This window comes from Simochromis diagramma, unplaced genomic scaffold (genome assembly GCF_900408965.1).
Source record: "Simochromis diagramma unplaced genomic scaffold, fSimDia1.1 OVJJ01000302.1, whole genome shotgun sequence".
Classification (NCBI taxonomy): Eukaryota; Metazoa; Chordata; class Actinopteri; order Cichliformes; family Cichlidae; genus Simochromis; species Simochromis diagramma.
Window position 1 is genome coordinate 6,013,336 of NW_024386792.1, and position 20,098 is coordinate 6,033,433.

General features: G+C 40.8%; 1 pseudogene; it reads left to right on the forward strand.

Annotated features, from left to right (window-relative positions):
• Positions 1 to 76: 76 nt before the first annotated feature.
• LOC120728828 lies at positions 77 to 10,419 on the forward strand (annotated as a pseudogene).
• Positions 10,420 to 20,098: the final 9,679 nt, after the last annotated feature.

The window sequence follows — 20,098 nt, forward strand, 5'->3', positions numbered from 1 at the left end:
TATCATCTAATTGTTAATTGTTGCAAAATGACTAACTGCATTGAAATGATCTGCTTTTTTTTTTTATTCATTTTGGTTTCATGATCATGCTCACAGAGCCATTATGTGGTTATTGTTCTGGCTTATTAAACAAGAATAACTGACTAACAAGGTAATGATCCCATGTAGAAGTGCATTACACAGACTGAAAAAATGTGCTTATAAATCTGCTGGCACCCTAAACCAGCCTTTATCAAAACGTGCTTGTTTAGAGCAGCTGCTACTGTATGTAGTGTAGTAGTTTACACTAATAATTTAGCTGCCTGTGATCACTGTGTTTGTGTGAGAAACAATAAAAAGACACATACAACAGTTTTGCAGTTACTTATTAATGAATTTTCTTCATATTTTTCTACGTTCATTTGACCCGGGCTGTGCAAAAGACTTGAGCCACCCCTTATTTATTTGTATTTTGCAACCAAACAGCAAGACTTCTAATGTTTTTAAGTGATGAGCAATAGTTCAATAGTGCTTTCTGATGGTTATTTTAAAGTTTTTCTTTGGCCATTGGCTGGTTTTTCACTCATTTTCAGTGCAATTCTTGTACCTGATAAATTTCAGAAGAATGTTTTTTGTTTGTTAAGCAATTTAAAACTGAAAAAGGCACCTAACTCAAAGTTTTACAGACAGAAAATAGTATTTAATACCAACAAAGGTATTTCCAAATAGCTTCAAATTAGCAAAACATTTGGCAGATATCAGCATGGTGTGAGGTGTTTCCAAAAGCCCTTCAGGAAACTGGAGGACAAAAACCGAAGTGACTGTCCAAAAACACACAACAGTTATCAGTATCTGATTTATCCTGAATAGGATAGACGTCATTATTTGCACAACTTTATCAAGAATTTCATCTCAACACATGATTGATGCAACTGACTGGACACTCCCACTGATTTGTGTGAATAAAAAGAAAAATTTTGGGGGGCAACTTCTGACAGAGTAGTTTCTCTAACCTAAATTCTTCATCTCAAGGTAAGAGATGTTTTCACAGGATTTCAGTCAGAAATTATGGGTCATTTAGCTTAATGAGTTAAAATAATTGTTTACATTGTCCTTTTCATTGTAATGCAATAATTTTAAATGTTTACATTTCCAAATCAGTGCTAAGAATAATTAGAATTCTCCCCCTACCAGGATTTGACCACATTCAAGAGGGAAAATGGTGCAGTATAAAGTGACCGTATTCACTGGTGATCGCCTTAATTCCACTACTCTTAACAATGTCTTCATTAAGCTGGTGGGCACAGATGGGGAGAGTGATCGCACGTGGCTCATGGGCTTGAAAGGGGCTTCATCCTTCGTCAGAGGAGCTGTAAGTCTGAAATATGCATCGTCATGATTATGTTTTTCAGGTTTCCTGTATGAGATGATACACAAATGAAATCATTTTTGTGGAAATAAGGGGAATCTATCACCATGAAGATGGTCAAAGCAAACAGTTCACTTCATGGACCGCAGTAAATTATAAGAGGAATTGTATGCTGGAGTGTTACAGCTCAGCACAAATTGCTATGTCATTTCTTTAGGTATCAAAGTTTAAGGTGTCCTGCTCCACTTCCCTTGGAAATCTTGTGCTGATAGAGTTAGACAAACAGTCTCTCCCACTGTTCCCGGAGGACGCTTGGTTTTGTGTCAAGGTGGAAGTGAAATCCCCTGAAGGAGACATCTACAGCTTTCCCATCTACCGCTGGATCACCGATAGCAAGGTGCACCGCTTCAGGGATGGAAAAGGTTTGGGAAACTGTGCTCATCTTAAATCTTGTTCAAACCATTGAAGATGTAAAACAAAGTTTGTAATGAGGTTGAAGCAGTTTCCTAATACAGTATATACCATATTTACAAGAACAACTTGAAACCATTTTTCTTTCTTTCTTTTCTTTTTTTTTTATAGCTCTGAGAGTCTTTGAAGACAACCATCATCTTGGCAGGTACAGTCGGCAGCAGGAGATTCAGCAGCGAGAGGAAGACTATCGGTGAGAATTCAGAGCTTATACATATTTTACCTTTACGTCCCCTGAAACTGGAATACAAATGCTGTCCAGTTATAGCTGAATATCCTAATACTAAACCTAAAGCTTAAATATATTTAAGCATTAAATTAAGCATTGCAGCATATTCTTTGTCTGCTGGCATTAATGAAAAGAAATTAAACTATTACATATGTTGCAGATAAAAAGTATATCATGTCATACTGTAATTAACTTCCTCATCACTTTGCTGTTTCTTTGTCTCATCAGCTGGGATGCATATGCAGAGAAAATACCTCACTCCATGAAGGCAGAAAACCCATTTTCACTCCCGTATGAGGTTCAGTTCTCCTTCACCAAAACTACAGAGTTTCTCTACACTGCTTCCACAGGGTGAAGTTCTGTTATACATATTTTTCTCTTTACTTATTAAAAATATCTTAAGTATCATAATGAAGTAAGATGAATGTGTTTCAGACTGACTGAGCTGAAGCTGAAGGGACTGGATAACTGTAAGGAGAAGTGGGATAATATTGACAGCATCAATCGAGTGTTTTGCTGCAAAAATACTGAAATATCAGGTACTGTACTAACATCATAGCATAGTAATGTGTAATTAACTCTTACCCTAAAATTTTCCCTATACCACTATACCAGGTAGATTTTACTGAATGATGAACTGTAAATCGTGAAGGTAAATGTTTCTTTTAAACAGAATATGTTCAGGAACACTGGAAAGAAGATGCTTTCTTTGGCTACCAGTTTCTAAATGGTGTCAACCCCATTTTGATCCAGTGTTGTGCAACCCTGCCCAGTAACTTCCCTGTCACTGATGACATGGTCTTTCCCCGTGGCCAGTGCAGCCTGAGAGATGAAATGAAGGTGATCATCTGAACTCTTTATAATAAATGCACGTTTTTCCACGACCCACTTTCATTGTTGCACTTTTTACTGCACTGTTGTGTCTGCACTGTCTTGTGCCTGCTCTTTCTTTGTTTTATTTTGGGGGGTTTTTTGGCAATTTTTGCAAACTTGTACTTTATGTAGTCCTGTGTTGATTGTCTGTTATATGTTTTATGTAGCACCGTGGTCTTGATAGAACGTTATCTCGTGTTACTGTGTACTCTACCACTGCACGTGGCTGAAATGACAATAAAACCACCCGACTTAGATTGACTTGATGTACTTGTACAGTCACTAACTAAATGTTATATCCACACTGATGCAATAACCTGAACTTTTAAACAGAAAGGGAACATATTCCTGTGTGACTACAAGCATCTAGAAGGGGTGAAAACAAACACCATCAATGGGAAGAAGCAGTACTTGATGGCTCCTCTCGTCCTGCTCCACAAAGCTCCTGATGATAAGCTAATGCCGATTGCTATTCAGGTAATTCATAATAATTAACACGGTTGCTTCTGTCCTGGATAGACATGCAACTATTTTGCTGGTAATACCTGAAATGAATAAAGAAAATCAACAGCCTATTTATGCAAGATAATTCATAATATTACTGGAGGGGTTGTATTTGTTGGGTCTGATTACTGGGGGGATCATAACCCCCCTGGAAATTACACCCCTGATCCATATCGCCACTCCTCAAAAGCTGTGTCGCTGTACCGCTCCACCATTTTACTCCTCCCACACAGGGAGGGAAATTGTAGCATGAGTGCAGGGAGAATTAAAAACACACGTTCATTTGATGTTTTTGTTCTTTCAGCCTTAACTTTTGTAATTCAAATAATTACATAATTGATTATTAATTGATGATTACACTACTGTGTAGGTTACTGTGCAACCTAATTTTTTTCCCCTTCCTGAGCCATAACCTTGTGGAAAAGTTTAACCCACATTGCTGAGACCAGAGTCTGACATATGAATATATCAAATAGGTTTAATTTATAAACCCCAAAAGTCACAACAGCCAAGCAGTAGGTGTCGCATTTACGTAGCAGACAGAGATAATACAACTCAAAATACGCTAATATGGCCTACTCTGCCCTGTCCATCTGTAGCTGAAGCAGACTCCATCAGATGACAATCCGATCTTTCTTCCTACTGATTCTGAGTACGACTGGTTGATCGCCAAGACTTTTGTGAGAAGTGCAGATTTCAATCAGCATCAGCTCAATGCTCACCTGCTGCGCACACATTTGCTGGCTGAGGTTTTTGCAGTGTCACTGCTGCGCAACGTGCCCATGGTGCATCCTCTGTACAAGGTAACTGACGTTTGCTGAAACTCCGTTTTCTCTCATAAATCATGTCACCGCACGCACTGTTTACTTGAACTCTTCCTATAATTTCTTTCTTAAATTGTTATTTAAATATTCTTTTTTTTTTTAACTGTAAATTTTAAAATTTAAAATCTGTAAATTTTGTAAATTTCTTTATTGTACTTTAATGGTTGGGCATTGCACAGCAATAAGTATTTCACTACATGTCGTAATTTGTATGATTATGTGTGTGATGAATAAAATTTGAGTCTCTTATCAATGTGTCCACAGAGGACCACTGATTGTGCAACAGAGTACCTCAGCATAATAAATACTAAAGTGTTGCCCTAATCATGTCACTAACAGAGTTCCCTCTTTCCCTCAGCTCCTCAAACCACACACACGCTACACTCTGCAGATCAACTTCTTAGCTCGACGCCTTCTCATTTCTGACACTGGCGCTTTCACTCAGGTATGCAAAGAACAGCACACTCACTAGATCTTTACTTAAAGAATGTTTTGTTTTTTTTATTTCATGTTTAACATTTGTCTCTAACCAGGAGCTGCTTATTGTGTAGTTTGCAGGGTCAGGTGGAGAGGGCATGTTTACGATCCTGCAGAGGTCAGTGTGCTCATTAACCTACAGCTCCCTCTGTATGCCAGATGACATTGCTGAACGTGGCCTAGAGGATGTGCCAAACTTCTTCTACAGGGATGATGGCCTAAAGGTTTGGGATATCATCCACAGGTATCATTAATATATTTTTCTTTTTTTTCCATCAAGCTGCTGCAATTCAAAGTTTGTAAATAATGCAAATGCATCTGTTACTTTACCTATGATACTGGGTCAAAATTTTACATATTATTTTTATTTTAGTTACTTTAATCTAAAAATTTATTTTCAGTTTGGTGTAACTTCTTTTTGTTTCCAAATTGCTCTTTTCAGTTTATTTTGTTGAAGAACTAGTTTTAGATTTTTATTTCAGTATTGAAAGCAGCTGAATCGCAGTAATGTAAGCATCCCAGCATCAATGCACCAAAATGCACCAGTGCCTTCTCAAACTATTGTATTCATCAAATCAGATCAATAACAGAAAAATACTAAGCCTAAATAGATTTTTTTTTTCTTTCATGTTTATTCTATGTGAGTTTGAGGGTCCTGCGCAGTATCTTAGCTGTTCCCAGGACTGCGCTCTTCTGGACAGAGATCTCCGATGTTGTTCCCAGGATCTGCTGGAGCCACTCGCCTAGTTTGGGAGTCACCGCACCTAGTGCTCCGATTACCACGGGGACCACCATTACCTTCACCCTCCAGATCCTCTCGAGCTCTTCTCTGAGCCCTTGGTATTTCTCCAGCTTCTCGTGTTCCTTCTTTCTGATGTTGCTGTCATTCGGAACCGACACATCGATCACTACGGCCGTCTTCTTCTGTTTGTCTACCACCACTATGTCCGGTTGGTTTGCCACCACCATTTTGTCCGTCTGTATCTGGAAGTCCCACAGGATCTTAGCTTGGTCATTCTCCACCACCCTTGGGGGCGTCTCCCATTTTGACCTCGGAACTTCCAGGTTATACTCTGCACAGATGTTCCTGTACACTATGCCGGCCACTTGGTTATGGCGTTCCATGTATGCCCTGCCTGCTAGCATCTTGCACCCTGCTGTTATGTGCTGGATTGTCTCTGGAGCATCTTTACTGTCCTTCCATGATGGTTCCTTGTCTCCCTCCTCTTTCTTGGGTTTATGCTGTCTGAGGTATTCACTGAGCACTCGGTCAGTTGGGGCCATCTTCCCAATGTATTCTTGGATGTTCGTTGTTTCATCCTGGACTGTGGTGCTGACACTCACCAGTCCCCGGCCCCCTTCCTTCCGCTTAGCGTACAGCCTCAGGGTGCTGGACTTGAGGTGAAACCCTCCATGCATGGTAAGGAGCTTTCTTGTCTTTATGTCAGTGGCTTCTCCTCCTTTGGCCAGCCTATTACCCCAGCAGGGTACCTGATCACGGGCAGGGCGTAGATGTTGATGGCCCGGATCTTGTTCTTACCGTTCAGTTGACTCCTCAGGACTTGCCTGACCCTCTGCAGGTACTTGGTGGTTGCAGCTTTCCTAGTGCAGTCAGCTTCTTCAGCCAGTAGGCGTGAACCATGTCGGGGCCTGGTCCAACTCTTCATACTAGAGACCCTTGCTTGGATGTCTGCCACCGTGATGGTTACTGGACCCTGTTCAGGGAGGTTGCTATGGTCTGCCCTCAGATCCACTAGCCACTGAGCATTGCCGTTATGGGTTGCGTCCTTCTCCCATATGCCCTTCCAGTATTTCTCCATCTCCAGCCTTGGTGGTGCTGTTCTCTTATTGTTCCCTTGCCACTGAGAGTTTATTCTCCTGCCTTCTATCTCTCTGGTGTACCTCCTCAAGCGGCTGGCCAAGGCTGTGAGTCTTTGCTTGGCAGTTTCTAAGGCCTCAGGTATGGACAGCTTGCTGTATTTTTTATGCACCTTCTTTGTCGCACCTTTCTCCAACTCCGTTAGTTGGCTAACCTCCCTCCGTGCTACTTTGATCTTACCCTCTAACCTCCTTCTCCATGGAGGGTACTGCCCCTTGTGGCTGTTCAACTTGTAGCCAAGCATCTCACTGATCACTGCTGCCATATTGTAGATCAGCTTGTTAGTGTCGGTAATTGTGGTTGTAGGTATTGTCTGTAGTGCTGCATTAACATCATCGAGCAGACCTTCTGAGGGTACTTCACGTAATCTTGGTAACCGGCTACGGGGGATCCAGGTTTCAAGCTTGGCCATGATCCTATCTTTCAGGTCAGTTCCTCTCGCACTCAATGATCCTTCTCCTATCGCACTTCAGGCTTTGTACCCAATCTCGGGTGGGGGTGATGATATCTCCCCCCTGACCTGGCGTCCTGGCTCCCCCTTGCTGTAGCATTTATGTTGTACCTCGCCAATCTCTAGCTGTGAGAGCAGTCCCTTCTTTCTAATGTTGGAACACTGAGCTACTAGTTGTTTTGCTATCTTGGGTATCGAAGAATCGAAAATATATTTTACTCAGTGTATTCCCATTTCTCAAAGGTTTGTGCAGGGAATGCTCGGCTACTACTACAAGAGTGACAGTGAGGTCCAGGAGGACTCTGAACTTCAGAAGTGGATTTTGGACATTTTTGAACACGGGTTCCTTTCTCAAGCAGAAACAGGTGGGCTTTAAACAATATTTCAATATTTACGATGATGATGATGATAATGGTGATTTATCCATTTAGGATTATATTGCAAAAATAAGTAACTTTTGTTTGTTCGTCTAAATATATTTAAGTGACACATTATTTTTCTGTGTTTAACAGGAATTCCTCAGATTTACCTGTGTGACTGCGTTGGTCAAATTTGTCACCATGGTGATCTTCACCTGCTCAGCCCAGCATGCAGCTGTGAACAGTGGACAGGTATATAAACCTAATTCAACCTAATTATTTAAAATGTAAATAAAAACAGAATCATTCATTGATTTGTAGATAGAACATACAATAGAACATAGTAAACATATGAAATGTTTAAACTAAGAAAATGTAACCTTACAAGAAAAATAATGCCTCATTTTGTATTTGATGGCAGAAAAATATATTTAAAAAAGGTAGGACGGGGCTTTGTGTACTACTCTGACACACTGTAGCATCCCCTCTTCTTTTACCAACAGTCCATAAACATCTGGGAACTGAGGAGATCTGAGAGAGGAGTGTCCCATTCTTGTCTGATATATGATTCTAGTTGCTAAACAGTCCTGGGTCTACTGTGTTAGTGTTTCATTTTATGATGCATCAAATGTGTTTTCAACTGTTGAAAGGCCTGCATTATGAAGCCATGATCTTCTGATAGATGAAACACCATGATTATTGCTCTTATTAATCAGTTATCCTTTACTTCTTGATTAAATGCAGTATGACTATGGTGGCTGGATGCCCAACACTCCCATTTCCCTGCAACTCCCACCACCGACCACAAAGGGGACAACAAGCGAGGCCACGATGTTGGCCACCTTCCCTGATGTCAGTGTAACAGCTCAGGGCATGGCCACCATGTGGCTGCTCAGCAAGCAGTCCAGTGACTTTGTAAGGAGCAAAGATTTCATTAAGAATGACAGAAATTATGTTTAAATTCAAGTTTTGTGAAAAAAAATACATATGTATGCAATAATTTTTAGGGGCTAATTTCATAAATAATTTGAATGCTGTTGAAGAAAAACTGAATGTATCATTGTTCTTATTAGGTTCCCCTTGGCCAGTACCCAGAGGACCACTTCACTGAGGAGATTCCCCGCAAGAGATTAAAGGATTTTCAGATGGAGCTGGAAGATTTGAGTTTAGTCATTAAAGCCAGAAACAAGCGTTTAGAAGTGCCATACACCTACATGGATCCAGCAGAGGTAGAAAACAGTGTGGCCATTTGAATATTAGAAGACTCAGCTGTGAGACAAAATTCAGTTCCCTCTTCAAATAAAAGCAGCCAAAGAAAGTTCTGACTTTTACTGATGAAATAGCTGAAATAGAACTTAACGCTTCTAATTATTGTATGCTGATTTGTGAATTTTATCCATCTGCTGTGATGTGTTCTATAGATTAGAAACTTAAAACCTCTTCTGATTTTCAATAAACTGTCACATCCTTTCAAAAACATGTCAAAGAAAACTGATATTATTGTGAACAAATCATGACTTTTTTTAGTGATTGATTTTTGTTAAAGTCTGTCTTAAAGAAGTCTCAGCCTCTGAGCTAGTGTTTGAAAACATTTACCAAATTTTATTGTTTTTATTTTAATTTTTTTTAGCTTAAAAAAATTGAGAGAACTACTGCATTTCTCCCATACAGACATTTATTTAATTTAAGAAACATGTCTCTCTTCTGTCTTAAATGCATGTGCATGTTTGAGGGCATGTTCTGTTTACCTCAGAGTTGATCAATCTGTGTTTGTCTGTCTCCCTGTAAAATGCTCACCCGCCAAAGCTCTACTAATTAACTCACCTGTACCTCATCTGGTTATCAAGCTGGCTTCTTAAGGTTAAAGTAAATACTCAGCCATCATTAGATTGTGCTCTGCCCTCTGGCCCTTAGTTTATTTTTTGGAGCTAAACTCTGTGTCTGTGAAGACCTCTCACTGTATTTGGATTTCCTTCGGGTTTTTGTGACAGTGTGTGTGTATGACCACAGATGGAATTCATAGCATTACAGACACGTTTTTTCTTACTCGTTTCTCACATCCTGTAGATCCTATGTTAATCTTTTCCCGCTCTACAGTGGCTGTTGTTTAATGTTGGCCATCCTACACTTCTGGTTTCCGTTGTAGAAATTATTTTCTAGTTTTTTTTGGGGGGGGGTTGTATGGTATCTTGTCAGCTCTCATTACTATAATATGACTTTGCATTATACAGAGCGTCATTTAACACCATCCACCCATTCGCTTCCGCTTATCCTTTTTCTTAGGGTTGCGGGGGGTGCTGGAGCCTATCCCAGCTGTCAAAGGGCGAGAGGCAGGGTACACTCTGCACGGGTTGCCAGTCTGTCGCAGGGCTAACACACAGAGACAGACAACCATTCGCACTCACATTCACTCCCACATTCACTGGTGACAATAGTTATGGGTCTTGTTATGTTATTCAGCGATGTTGAGTTGTTTGGACTTTTTTTTTAGTAAATATCTAGTAAATCTCTAATTCTTGGTTTTTCTTGGCTTTATATTCATGTTCCCTTAGTGCTAACTTAGTGCGCTAGTTCTGTTCTCAGTCCTTAGTCTTGTATATTATATTTTTTCCTAGATTTATGGGTCAAGTCTCGACCAGTGATTTTCCCCTTCCTGTTTTATTTTGGCAACCAGTGCCTGGACCGTCGGCTCTTTTCCTGGAAACAATGCTCAACTTTAAGTTCAACCTTCATCTACCCTGTCCTACATTTGGGTTCTCAATCTTTCACCATTCATCATAGCTGAATCTGATAACTGTGACCATTTTCATACTGTGAAGTCATTGTCATATTAAAACTCTTTGTTGTATCTGCTGAAGGCAGCCATCAAAAGATGGGTGCACTGCAGTTGTAAAGGAAACGACATAGCCAGAAACAATATTCAAGTAACTTGTGGCTACAAGACTCAGTTGGTACTAAGTTGGGCCCAAAATGTTACAACACCACCAGGCTAAATTGCTGAATTAAAAAAAAAAAAAAAAGTATTTATACAGGTAATGGCCTTCACCGTCGCTGCCTTCCGCACGGCTGGCCTCCAGAGCTGCTCTGTTATGAGCTATTGAGCCATCGACCCCCAGGGCGACCCCCTGAACTGTGTTTGAACTGTTTTTGTGAGCTCTGATTTTGTTTCAAGTCCTGGGCCCCCCACCACCCACCTGGGTTTCTGTCAAGGTACTGGGAGTGACCCAGTGTTTTGTGTTTGACTCCCTGAGTCACTCTGTATTACCTCCGTGCATCTTCCCATGTTCCACTCTGTTTTACCTCCGTGTGTCATCCTGCATATCATTCTGCGAGTCATGGTTTCAAGTTTGTGTAGTTTTCCTAGTTTAGATTTATCTTAGTTTCTATCCTCGCCACCTCTGTTTCTGTCTGTATTATCACATCATATAAATAAAGCTCACTCATCGCATCTACGTCAATGCCTGCTTTTGGGTCCTTTTCCCTTTAACCCCACACAACTGCCGCCGCAGCCATGACACTTAAGACTCAATGTTTCATTTACAGGAGAGATGTTTTAGCATAATTACAGCAATAAAATAGAAAGAGTAAAATAATGAAAATTGCATAATATTTACAAAAATCAGTTAAAAGAGCTGTAAATCCTTCTGCAGGGTAAGGGGAAAGCCCTCTTTCTAAACTCTGTACGAACTGTTTACAATGAATGTCATGAAGTCATGGAGACCACAGCATGACTAAACATGTAATCTGATAAGAGGTGAGTAAACCATATTTTTATAGATAAAATACCAGTGAACCATCCTGTGTAGTTCTAGTGAAGACAAGTCAGCTAGAGAATATAAAGTACAGCAGTGTCTTGAAGGTTTTGCTGTGAGTTATAAATTTTAAAGCTCTGTGATAAGCAGTCCAACTGATAGAGAGAATGAGCAGGGTCATACATGCAATTCATTCATTCAATCATGTGGCCTCCTTTTTACCCCTCCTGGAGCATTGTAAAAAGGAGGTTAATGCAAGTTCCAAGTATACCATATTTACAAGAACCTTATCTTCTTTTTTTCTCTGAGACTCTTTGAAGACATCCCTCATCTAGGCAGGTTCAGTCAGGTACAGCAGGAGCTTAAGCAGCAACAGGAAGAGAGCTCAGAGCACGCACACATTTTAGCTTTATGGCCCCTGAAACTAACATGCAAATGCCCTCCAGCTACAGCTGAATCTGCTAATATTATGCATACTTAAGGTTTAAATGAAACATTACAATAATTGTTGGCTGGATTAGGGTTAACTAATTATAATTCAAGACATTGCAGAGTATATTGTGTATATATAATGTTTTAAATTCTGCAGCCTGGCAAATTAAATGAAAGCGATCGTCTCACACTTGTAAAAAAGTAGAAAGAACATTTTCTTGTATCAAGTACTTGATCTTAGCAATAACGTACACATTCACTGAGCCAATGTTGTATCTACACTGTTACAATATTCTGAACTTCCAGACAGAAAGGGAGCACATTCCTGTGTGACTAAAGCAAACCACCAATTACAAGAAGCAGTATTTGTTCCACAAATACTACACCACAGAGCTCCTGATGATAAACTAATGTGATTGCTGTTTACCTAATTCAGTTCACCTGAGCTTTATTTATATAGCACCAATTCACAGCAGTTGTAAAGACCTACAATATTGAAAAGATCCCCTGTGAGTAAGCACTTGGCGATGATAGGAAGGAAAAACTCCCTTTTAACAAAAAGAGGCCTACAATACTGGGTCATAAGTTTATTATTAGTTCAGTTTATTAATTTTTATTTAAAAAAATCACTTTGGTTTAGCTTCAGTTAAACCTAACCACTCGGCTGGATTACTTTAATGCACTATAGGGTTCAGCACATCATATATTACCCATCTACAGAGGGTGCAAAATACCGCAGCTTGTCTTTTAACAGGCACTCTAAAGTTTGAGCACATTTCCCCTATTTTAGCTTCACGTCACTGGCTGCCCATTTCTTTTAGGATTTATTTTAAAATTATTTTATTTGCTTTTAAAGCTCTCCATGGCCTAGCCCCATGTTACAGTGTTATACACCCACCTGCTCTCTCAGGTCAGCTGATCAGCTGCTCCTGAATGTACCCAGGACTGGGCGTAAACTTAGAGGAGATCGTGCTTTTGCTGTAGCAGCTCCCAAACTGTGGAACGATCTCCCTTTAGAGATTAGACAGGCCACTTCCATACCTGTTTTAAAGTCACTCCTGAAAACCCACCTCTTTACCCTGGCCTTTGACACCATGTGAGATGTTGGTTTTTATTTTATTTTTTTATTTTAGTTGATTCTATGTTGTTTTATCTTGTTTTCTTTTTTTTAATATAGGGCTATTTTAATTTTAAAGTGCTTTACAAATAAAATTGTATTGGATTCAGTTAGTTTCCAGATTTCTTCTTTAAGTTTTTTTTATTTTTTTTTATTGAAAAACTAGTTTTAGTTCAGTTTATAAAATTGTGAAAGCTGTTGAATCAGTCATGTAGACATCCCAGCCTCAGACAAATGTACCAAAGCTTCAAACTCATTTATAGATCAAACCTGAACAAAAAGGCCAAACCTGTCAGGGTCCCTGTGCCTACCCGGTCGGCTCAGCATGGCTACATATGTTTTTATATTCTTTTTTTGTTCCCCCTCTCTCCCTCCTCCCTCTGCCTGGGCGGAGCTCACCTGTGGGCTCCTGCCCTTGGCCCACGCACCTGATCGCAATCACGCACCTGTGGCTCATCACGAGTGTTCCAGCTCCTTTATAAGATGGCAGCTCTGTGTTTCTCATCGCTGGACCGTTGCCGACCCTTGTCAGTGTAACCCCAGCTCAGTTACTTCTAGAGTGTTTTCACAGCGATTTGCCTTATAATTAGTTAATTATAAGGCATATTTTTTATATTTTATATTTTTTAATTATAAAAAATCAGTCAGACAACTACAGCTCATTCAGAACTCTGCTGCTCGAGTCCTCACTAAGACCAAAAAAGTGGACCACATCAGTCCAGCTCTGAGGTCTTTACACTGGCTGCCTGTCCGTCAGAGGATAGACTTTAAAGTTCTGATGCTGGTCTATAAAGCTCTGAATGGTTTAGGACCAAAATACTTCAATGACCTCCTGACCCAGTATGAACCTTCCATATCCCTCAGGTCATCTGGATCCGGTCTTTTATCAGTTCCCAGAGTCAGAACCAGACACGGAGAAGCTGCATTCAGCTTTTATGCTCCTTATATCTGGAACAAACTCCCAGAAAGCCTCAGATCAGCTGAAACACTCAGTTTATTTAAATCCAGGTTGAAGACTCACCTGTTCTCAGCTGCATTTGAATAAAGCACCAAATCCACACTTTTAAGCTTAAATTTCAAAACTTACATTTAACTACTGATTTTATCTACTGTTCTGATTTTATCTGTTTTGATTTTATATACTGTTTTGTTTGTTTGTTTGTTTGTTTGTTTGTTTGTTTGTTTGTTTGTTTGTTTGTTTGTTAATTAGTTAGTCAGTTTATTTGCTTGTTTTAATCAATTTTAAATCAGGCTTTTTATTTGTTCTTGTTTCTAATGTCTCTGTAAAGCACTTTGAATCACCTTGTTGTTGAATTGTGCTATACAAATAAACTTGCCTTGCCTTGCCTTGCCTTGCCTTGCCTTGCCTTATAATCCCTTCGTGTCTCTGTGTACAGATTCCCTGGACCAACCCCTGTGTTTCCTGAGTGATTGGAGTGTGAAGAGGAGCGTGAGGAGTGGACGGAGTGTGTGTGTGACTTTCGGCGTCTTTCCCGTTCGTGTGTGGACCCCCGGAGCCCGGCTTTCCCCTCACTTTTGTAAATAATCACCTGGTGTATTGTAATAAAGACTCTTGTGCTTTCAAGATCTAGAGCCTGCGCGTGAGTCTGTTCAGTCCCGCTGTGACAAAACCTAAGTGCATTTATTATAAGTTTTATATAAGTGTCATTTTACTTCAAGACATTCAAATATTTCATGTCTACTTTTTACTTTAGCTTTACTAAAAGACCTCAACACAGAGTTGTGAATAATGACACTGAATGTTTCGAAGACTTTTCCATGCTGTACTTATTTCTTTCAACTGATGAGTAAGCTAAATGAATTAAGTGAAACCAAATTCACCGGAACTCATCACAACAATCAACAATAGTTTTTTTTGGGTAGACTCAATATGCAGCACTGGTGCACTGACACTGCATTTATATAGACTGAAGCAAAATTCAATAATGCCAACAATGGGAATTGTGAGCTACAGATCCTGAGCTCCAGGGGAAAACAGTTTGTAACTCATTCAGAGCACACAGGATTCCTCTGCAGAGAAGAGACAATGATAAGGCAAATGTATTATCTGTATTATTTTGGGGTCTTTTCCTTATAATATAAAGTGCCTCGATGCAACTGCTGTTGTGATGTGGTTCTATATAAGTAGAATTGAATTGTATTGAATGCATGATAGCTGATTATTCTGTAAATAGTTTTAAATAGTTGTACAAAAAAAACCCCAACAACACCTGAGGCATTGGCTGAGGCATTTTTATGTAAAGTTGGAAATAACTTTTAAAAATGTGTGCAAAAACAAGGTACAGTGGGGCAAAAAAGTATTTAGTCAGCCACCGATTGTGCAAGTTCCCCCACTTAAAATGATGACAGAGGTCAGTAATTTGCACCAGAGGTACACTTCAACTGTGAGAGACAGAATGTGAAAAAAAAAAATCCATGAATTCACATGGTAGGATTTGTAAAGAATTTATTCGTAAATTAGGGTGGAAAATAAGTATTTGGTCACCTCAAACAAGGAAAATCTCTGGCTCTCACAGACCTGTAACGTCTTCTGTAAGAAGCTTTTCTGTCCCCCACTCGTTACCTGTATGAATGGCACCTGTTTGAACTCATCATCTGTATAAAAGACACCTGTCCACAGCCTCAAACAGTCAGACTCCAAACTCCGCCATGGCCAAGACCAAAGAGCTTTCGAAGGACACCAGGAAAAGTATTGTAGACCTGCACCAGACTGGGAAGAGTGAATCTACAATAGGCAAGCAGCTTGGTGTGAAAAAATCAACTGTGGGAGCAATCATCAGAAAATGGAAGACATACAAGACCACTGATAATCTCCCTCGATCTGGGGCTCCACGCAAGATCTCATCCCGTGGGGTCAAAATGATCATGAGAACGGTGAGCAAAGATCCCAGAACCACACGGGGGGACCTGGTGAATGACCTGCAGAGAGCTGGGACCAAAGTAACAAAGGTCACCATCAGTAACACACTACAACGGCAGGGAATCAAATCCCGCAGTGCCAGACGTGTTCCGCTGCTGAAGCCAGTGCATGTCCAGGCCCGTCTGAAGTTTGCCAGAGAGCACATGGATGATACAGCAGAGGATTGGGAGAATGTCATGTGGTCAGATGAAACCAAAGTAGAACTTTTTGGTATAAACTCAACTCGTCGTGTTTGGAGGAAGAAGAATACTGAGTTGCATCCCAAGAACACCATACCTACTGTGAAGCATGGGGGTGGAAACATCATGCTATGGGGCTGTTTTTCTGCCAAGGGGACAGGACGACTGATCCGTGTTAAGGACAGAATGAATGGGGCCATGTATCGTGAGATTTTGAGCCAAAACCTCCTTCCATCAGTGAGAACTTTGAAGATGAAACGAGGCTGGGTCTTCCAACATGACAATGATCCAAAACACACCGCTCGGGCAACAAAGGAGTGGCTCCGTAAGAAGCATTTGAAAGTCCTGGAGTGGCCTAGCCAGTCTCCAGACCTCAACCCCATAGAAAATCTGTGGCGGGAGTTGAAAGTCCGTGTTGCTCGGCGACAGCCCCAAAACATCACTGCTCTCGAGAAGATCTGCATGGAGGAATGGGCCAAAATACCAGCTACTGTGTGTGCAAACCTGGTAAAGACCTATAGTAAACGTTTGACCTCTGTTATTGCCAACAAAGGTTATGTTACAAAGTATTGAGTTGTATTTTTGTTATTGACCAAATACTTATTTTCCACCCTGATTTACGAATAAATTCTTTACAAATCCTACCATGTGGATTCATGGATTGTTTTTTCACATTCTGTCTCTCACAGTTGAAGTGTACCTCTGGTGCAAATTACTGACCTCTGTCATCATTTTAGGTGGGGGAACTTGCACAATCGGTGGCTGACTAAATACTTTTTTGCCCCACTGTATTTGACATTGCGAAAGAGCTAGTGTCAATAATATGGTGGCTCCCTGCAGAAGTTCAGTGGCGACAATGGCGTTTCCTTTTCAAGTTGTCGAACCCAACTGACGACTTTCTTTTTGTAGTTGTTTGTGGGATCTCTCCTTAGGGCTTCATGGGTATTATTGTCACTGAGGAGTGTAGTAATCTTGGTATAATAAGAACAAAAGTGCACCTTGCCATCGTCATGTGCAAGAAATCACCACTGACCTAAATATTTTTTTAACCTGTATTTAAACAGGTTATCCTATTAACACTCATTGTTTGTTTACTAGACAAACCTTTTTCAGATAGTCAAAGGAGCTTGCAAAGAAAAGTGTCTGGACTTCTTTAAGTTGCTTGAAGACGTTTCACCTCTCATCCGAGAAGCTTCTTCAGTTCTAAGGTCAAATGGTGGGGAGTCCCAGATTTAAACCTAGTGGGAGTTTCCCCCCACAGAGGGACATTCCTCGCTGCACTGTACAGGAATGCCCAGACCTCTACATTGGAGAGACAAGCGCATGGCAAAACATAGAAGAGCCACCTCCACAGGACAAAACTCAGCAGTCCATCTGCATCTTAAGGATAAAGGACACTCCTTCAAGGATGCCAATGTTCACATTTTGGACAGAGAGGACAGATGGTTTGAAAGAGGAGTGAAAGAAGCCATCTATGTCCACTGTGAGCGACCATCTTTGAACAGAGGCGGTGGTTTACGACACCAACTGTCTGCCATCTATAATCCAGTTTTGAGTTCCCTCCCCAGACACCTTAACGCCCACTCACATCCTGGGCCATCTGACCTCAGGAATTCGCATGATAAGGTGGGGCCAGGTTTCACAAAGAGTTCACCCGAAACCCTGGCTGATTGGGACCCACACCCAGTTTCACACCTTGGCTCAGGCGATTAGAGGATCATCAAGGGGTCCTTTTGTCCCTCTGTGGGGGGAAACTCCCACTAGGTTTATATCTGGGACTCTCCACCATTTGACCTTAGAACTGAAGAAGCTTCTCGGATGAGAGGTGAAACGTCTTCAAGCAACTTAAAGAAGTCCAGACGCTTTTCTTTGCAAGCTCCTTTGACTACGATGACCTGGATGACTGAGAACCTTCACAGACACTTTTTCAGATAGGCATAATAAAATTCAAGCAATAAAGTAGAAGCAATAAAAAAGAAACATCAGAATCAGAACAACAGAATCAAATAGCGAAAACTGTCCGTTTATAAAATTATAAAAATGATATTAAAATCAAGAACAAGTTCCCATTGAGGAATTCACAAAATCGCTTACACATCTTTTAAACTCTGCAAACAAAATCAAGTGAAAGAGCTGCAAATCCTTCTGTATGAACTGACGGAATTGTGAGTGTAAAAAAAATTTGAGACCACAGACTGAATACAGTGGGGCAAAAAAGTATTTAGTCAGCCACCAATTGTGCAAGTTCCCCCACTTAAAATGATGACAGAGGTCAGTAATTTGCACCAGAGGTACACTTCAACTGTGAGAGACAGAATGTGAAAAAAAAATCCATGAATTCACATGGTAGGATTTGTAAAGAATTTATTCATAAATTAGGGTGGAAAATAAGTATTTGGTCACCTCAAACAAGGAAAATCTCTGGCTCTCACAGACCTGTAACGTCTTCTGTAAGAAGCTTTTCTGTCCCCCACTCGTCACCTGTATGAATGGCACCTGTTTGAACTCATCATCTGTATAAAAGACACCTGTCCACAGCCTCAAACAGTCAGACTCCAAACTCCGCCATGGCCAAGACCAAAGAGCTTTCGAAGGACACCAGGAAAAGTATTGTAGACCTGCACCAGACTGGGAAGAGTGAATCTACAATAGGCAAGCAGCTTGGTGTGAAAAAATCAACTGTGGGAGCAATCATCAGAAAATGGAAGACATACAAGACCACTGATAATCTCCCTCGATCTGGGGCTCCACGCAAGATCTCATCCCGTGGGGTCAAAATGATCATGAGAACGGTGAGCAAAGATCCCAGAACCACACGGGGGGACCTGGTGAATGACCTGCAGAGAGCTGGGACCAAAGTAACAAAGGTCACCATCAGTAACACACTACAACGGCAGGGAATCAAATCCCGCAGCGCCAGACGTGTTCCGCTGCTGAAGCCAGTGCATGTCCAGGCCCGTCTGAAATTTGCCAGAGAGCACATGGATGATACAGCAGAGGATTGGGAGAATGTCATGTGGTCAGATGAAACCAAAGTAGAACTTTTTGGTATAAACTCAACTCGTCGTGTTTGGAGGAAGAAGAATACTGAGTTGCATCCCAAGAACACCATACCTACTGTGAAGCATGGGGGTGGAAACATCATGCTATGGGGCTGTTTTTCTGCCAAGGGGACAGGATGACTGATCCGTGTTAAGGACAGAATGAATGGGGCCATGTATCGTGAGATTTTGAGCCAAAACCTCCTTCCATCAGTGAGAACTTTGAAGATGAAACGAGGCTGGGTCTTCCAACATGACAATGATCCAAAACACACCGCTCGGGCAACAAAGGAGTGGCTCCGTAAGAAGCATTTGAAAGTCCTGGAGTGGCCTAGCCAGTCTCCAGACCTCAACCCCATAGAAAATCTGTGGCGGGAGTTGAAAGTCCGTGTTGCTCGGCGACAGCCCCAAAACATCACTGCTCTCGAGAAGATCTGCATGGAGGAATGGGCCAAAATACCAGCTACTGTGTGTGCAAACCTGGTAAAGACCTATAGTAAACGTTTGACCTCTGTTATTGCCAACAAAGGTTATGTTACAAAGTATTGAGTTGTATTTTTGTTATTGACCAAATACTTATTTTCCACCCTGATTTACGAATAAATTCTTTACAAACCCTACCATGTGGATTCATGGATTGTTTTTTCACATTCTGTCTCTCACAGTTGAAGTGTACCTCTGGTGCAAATTACTGACCTCTGTCATCATTTTAGGTGGGGGAACTTGCACAATCGGTGGCTGACTAAATACTTTTTTGCCCCACTGTATGTAATCTGACAAGAACTGTATAAACCAGAAATAGATTTAAAGATAAAGTGGTATAAGTCAGCCATTAATTTATAGATACAATCCCAGTGAATAGTCATATAGAGTGAGGGAACATCCTTTGTGATTCCAATGAAGACAAATCAGCTAGAGATTGTAAAGTACAGCGGTGTCTTAAAGGTTTACAGCCACTTCTAGATCCTAAATGCCCCACGATAAAGAGAGTCCAAGAGATAGAGAGAAGGAGCAGGGTTATTCATGCAAACTATATCACCATCGTCAAGGAGGAGTAAAGAGTATTTTTATGAGTTTCAATAGAAAAACCTTGAAAAGGTACAGTAGAGGGAAATACTGCCCATACTCTGTGTACTTGAAACACTATGACTTCTTTCCATTTAAAATGAGCCCAAGCTCATCAAAAGCTAATTGTAATTGTTGGAAAACCATGTTGGTGGT